This window comes from Corvus cornix, chromosome 11, assembly GCF_000738735.6.
Source record: "Corvus cornix cornix isolate S_Up_H32 chromosome 11, ASM73873v5, whole genome shotgun sequence".
Lineage (NCBI taxonomy): Eukaryota > Metazoa > Chordata > Aves > Passeriformes > Corvidae > Corvus > Corvus cornix.
Window position 1 is genome coordinate 15,526,053 of NC_046341.1, and position 5,000 is coordinate 15,531,052.

The 5,000-nt window shown below is 41.9% G+C and overlaps 1 protein-coding gene across 1 annotated transcript in view; it reads right to left on the reverse strand.

Moving 5' to 3' along the window:
- Positions 1–5,000, reverse strand: part of TSHZ3 (teashirt zinc finger homeobox 3) — a 63,408-nt gene that overhangs the window by 19,520 nt on the left and 38,888 nt on the right. The gene's annotated exons all lie outside the window — the stretch shown is intronic.

The following is a 5,000-nucleotide window of genomic DNA, read 5'->3' on the forward strand; positions in this document are numbered from 1 at the left end:
GTTGACAGATTATTGCTCCTGAACAATTCTACTAAAAGCATTTCAGATTAGCTTGTGCCACAAGCATTTTTGTTTTATAAGCTTGTAAAAAATACTGCTGCTCTTTTTTGCTTCCAATCTTACTATTAGACAATTACATGAAATTTTATGTTTTCTGTTAAATCACCTGAACTGGGATGATTTAGTTATTTATACCGCATTATGTTTTGAATGCTGCTATTTGAAAAATATCAGTTTGTCAGTTCCTTCACCCTCTCACCCAGTAATTCTCACTGTATAACTTTGCGTCAGATACTTCTGAATGAAAAGGAAACGTGCAAGAAAGAAGCTTTTATGAACACAATAGCAGCACTGCTTTCACCTTTCCCTAATCAAATAAAAAAATAATGCCTTTTTCTTTGCTCTGGAGGACTCCCACTTCCCTTTCATTTCTATAAGGCAATACCCTTTCCTGGAAAATACAGGATTATTCATTGTAATGTTTACACAGAACCTTTCTCCACAGTCATGGAGGCATTTTTACGGGGGCTAAGGATATCCTGGGGTCCTTTCCAAGCCCTAACCACGATGTGTCTTGATGAGCACAGCGTTACGGCCCGCTGGCTAACTTTTTTAAGCAATGTTTAACTGAGCAGGAAAGCCGTGAATGCATGTTTCTGATACTTCTCAGGAAGTATCTTTGACCATCTGCTTATACTTGCCAAATACACTTCCAAGTTTCCAATTTTATCAGTGCTTAAAAATACTATCTTTGCAAAAATTATGATGATCCAGTGACATGCCTGTATATAAAGGCAAGGAAATCCAGGAGAAGATTATCCAAACCCCAGTGTCGCCAGGGAAGGGGTGTGTTTGAGCTCCGCATTTGCATCCCAAGGTTCCGCAGGAACCCACTGAGGCAAAAGCAAAGGGCTGCTGTCTCTTCCATGCCCAGACGTGCAGGGTAAACATTTGACAGTGCAGCAGCACGATGTTGCATTCTCCCAGAGCCCATTGCCAAGCCCACGTCCGTGCTTGCTGCGCGGGACGGGGCTGCATAAGCACCCTGTCACTTCTGCTGCGGCGCCGGGCGCTCGCCCCGGCAGGTGACATGTCCCTGCCACTGCCCAGCCTCCCGCAGAGAGGGGCCCACTGCTGCCTGACAAATTGGATGGGACTTCACTCCCAAACTCCCTGCCAAGAGGCCTCACAGTCAAGTGTCTGTCTTCTCCAAGTCGCGCTGAAGTGATGGCTCTGACACGGCGCTCACGCCATTTAATGACACATTTAATGCAAAATGATCGGGGAACATGAGATTTATGGAACTTAAAAGACAGACACAGGCACTTGCCACCTGGCCTTATTTTTATCCTTATATTTCCAAAACAAGCATTATCATTAAACATCAAATAGGCATTTCTCTTGCAACTAGTACCTACTAATCTTTTATAATCAATTACCTTGTGCAATTATGTTTGTTTGCTTCTAATTATAACTAATTATGCTTCTAAATATTTTCTTTAGATTACGAAGAGAATAAAAATAGGGGCAGAGGAAAGTGAGACTAGATTTTGATTATTAAAAGGGAAACATTTAATTAATTACTTAACTGGAATAATCAGCAAACACCCATTTAAACTTTCCAGACAGAACACTTTACAAAAATACTCCCCACTTCACCCTCAACATATGTTGAACATAAAAGTTTCACAAGTTATGAAACTTTTGGAACACCTCCTGTCTCTCTTCATTTCATAGAGCAAAAAGGCTTCTGGTTTGTTAACACTCTCTGGACAGCAATCACATTTTTATATATCTCTGATACCTGCATGAATTAAGTACTATACAAGATTATTAATTAGTATGAAGGTCCCTTTTTCTTGTCCAGACCAAACTCAATAAACTGCTTTGTGTATTGTTACAGAAGGTGTTCTTGACATTTTTTTTAACCTAGTATTCATGACAATTTAGGTAAAATTTTGAAACATAAGATGCTTCACACCTAGGAAAACTGTCCCAAAAATACCCTCAACCCTAGGAGATTCATTGAGAATTCCCCCATGGATATTGCCCAAATTATTCTCCACATTACGGGAACACAATGACATTGCTTATGGATTTTCATCTCACATGTTCTGATTGTAAAAAGATGCAGAACCTCATCCACAGAGAATATAAAAGCAGCTTTTTGCACAATCAAAAGAAGATGTCAATTCTCTATTAGAAAGAAACAATTAAAACTAGATAATGACTATGAACAGCTCTGACCTGCTGAGAGCCTGAAGGCTTTGCTTCACTCAGGACTCCACTTCTGACTGCGGGTCAGCCCTACGCAAACAAAGCCTTAACAGAAATGTTACAGAGGAAATAATAGCCATTTCCAATGATAATACACAATTTTAGCACCTACGCTTGGCTGATTTAGGTGGTCGGCTAACATGTCAAACAGCCTGCCTTAGTTAGGTGAGCCTTTAATGGGTAACTGGCAGACTCTGGCAGACTTATTTCTGTTTTAGATTTGGTTTGTCATTGGATATCCATTACCTGCCATTCATCTTTGATCTCTTTGGACAGGCCTGATCAAAAGATGTCATTTGACCTACTCCACTTGGCAGAAACTTGTATGACTCTCATAAAGGGGGCACCCCAGCTATAAATAAAATGACATTATTATTTTTCTGTCCTATCATGTAGAAGAGACAATTATGATAATGCAGTGTCTGTCACTTGGAGCCCAGCAAATTGCTAGCTCTCACGCAACTGTTTAGCTTTCTTATTTGTTTTTTGTCTGTTTTCCTCCATTTCAAGTTGAAAATAAAACAGAATTGAAATCACTAATGCTCTGCCTCACACTCTGACAGTCTCAGGGTTTCCTTTTATGGGACTGACGTGCAGATGTGACCATCAGACTGCTTGTCAGTGGTGGGCGGTGGTTAAGTGCTGTGTTGGCAGCACATCCCAACAATGGAATCAGGTTTATACTTCATTTCCACCTCTGCACACGAGCAACTGTCTGAATGCAGTACTGGTAGACATTACAACAAACAGATACAATCGGAGAGAGTTTATTGTATCTTTAATAAAGAACAATAGAGGAAATGTATGAGCCCTCTCTCTATTGCCAGGGGGCTTAGGCGTGAGAAGGGGGTTCTGGGAAGGATGACAACAAGCCAACTGTCAGGATGTTGGTTGTCTTGGGGTCTTTTTCTGAGTACACCCCATTCCTGTGCCTTCCCATCTCTAGCAGAGCACGCTGTGTCCATGTCCACACGTGCAGGGAGCAGAGCATGTCCAAGCTCCTGTCTGCTCGCTCCGTGCCCACGTGCATCCGTGTGCCTGGGCACTAACGAGCTCTTTGCCACTGGCCTGAGCCTCTTCACAGCCTCCTGGCTGAAACTGCCCTTCCCACACACAACCTTCCACCAGCTAATGCTCACCATCTCCTCTGTGTTCTCCAGGCAGAGGTTCCCAGCAATGCTACCCACAGCACTGGGCCAGGGGAACCCAAGCTGCAGCAAAGGCCACTGTGGCACTCAGCTGCCCAACCCCACGAGCCCCTTGGCAGGGGACAGCCCCCGGCCCTGCTCGGCCTCCACAACACACACCCACAACAGCACACAAACAGCCACATACCAGTCATCCCTTTCCTACAGCAAAACATTGGACAGTTAGTCCACAATTAATTACAGGCCTTCACTATGGGCAAACTGCAAAACCAACAGCGAGCAAAATCATGCGTACTTTCAATCTCCTTGGGTAGAACAATCCCCAAAGATTCTACAACACAAAAATCTATGTACCTTCCTTTTTACTTGTTCTGCTTGCTCTTACACAGGCTTGATGTGCTGCTGCCAGTAAACAGCTCCCTGACTGAGATGCTGAGAGACAACTAAAACTGTTAAGGGCTTGTAAAGACCAACTAGTTACTCCTCATTAATTATTTGTAATTAATTATTCATGATTAATTTGTGCCAGAACAGGAATGTTTTATTCTGAATTAATTTAATTCATTTCAAAATTGCTACTTTAAATTGCCACCCTACCATAACGCGATATAATCTCTCTCTGTAGACAAGCCCTAAAATATTAAAAAAGCATTTAAAACAAAGGAAAAGCTGCGTGTTCTCTCACAGAAACACACGGTGCCTGCCGGCCTTGCAAAGTACTTTGTCTGCTCATCTAAAAGCAACCTGGACAAAATGGAGCCTCTCCAGTGGCCTAGAATATTTTTGCAATAGGGAAAACAAGGAAAATATTTCAGATCAAACTTGGAAGTGGCTTGGAGCAGTTCCCTGATGACAGATCCCACTCATGCTACACAGAGAGCAACTGAGAACAACGAGGTTCTCCTTGGCCAAGGCTACACTGAAAAGCACAAGGGATCTGGGCATCAGTAAGATACAATAACAAAGGAATACTAGAAACAAAACCAGAGAATAGGAATTGTAAGGCACTTTTTAAAGATGGAAAACATCTAGATCTTTTTCTCATGAACTTAAGGATACTACAAAAAAAGCAGATAGCAGGACTTAATAAAATTCAAGTACATTTGGCAAGGCAGCCTTTCCTGTTGCAATAGTGCATGTTATTCTCCTAATGCATGACAAACGTGTGCCTTCAACAAAGCACAATTCTTTCAAGTAGGCTTCTTTATTACAAAGTTTAGCTTCTTAATAACATATACTGAAAAGAGGAAAGATACACAGACCACTAATTTCTCCAGTTTGAGTTTGTACTGTCCAGAAATGCTCAGCAGAGACGGGAACCAAAACAGGCGCTAGGCAAGTACTGCTACAGAGTGACCCTGGCCATCCTCACCTATTCCTGCTTTTAAAACCAACCAAGGACGCAGACTGCTCTCATACAAAGAAACTTCTAGGACATTAACTCCACAACTCAGCTAGAATCACTAAACATACAAAAAACAGAGTCCTTAGTTTTTAACATATTACCTCTTTTACCTCTTTTAGACTGCAGTCAAAAAGCACATAGAGTACACATAGATACACATAGAGTATCTT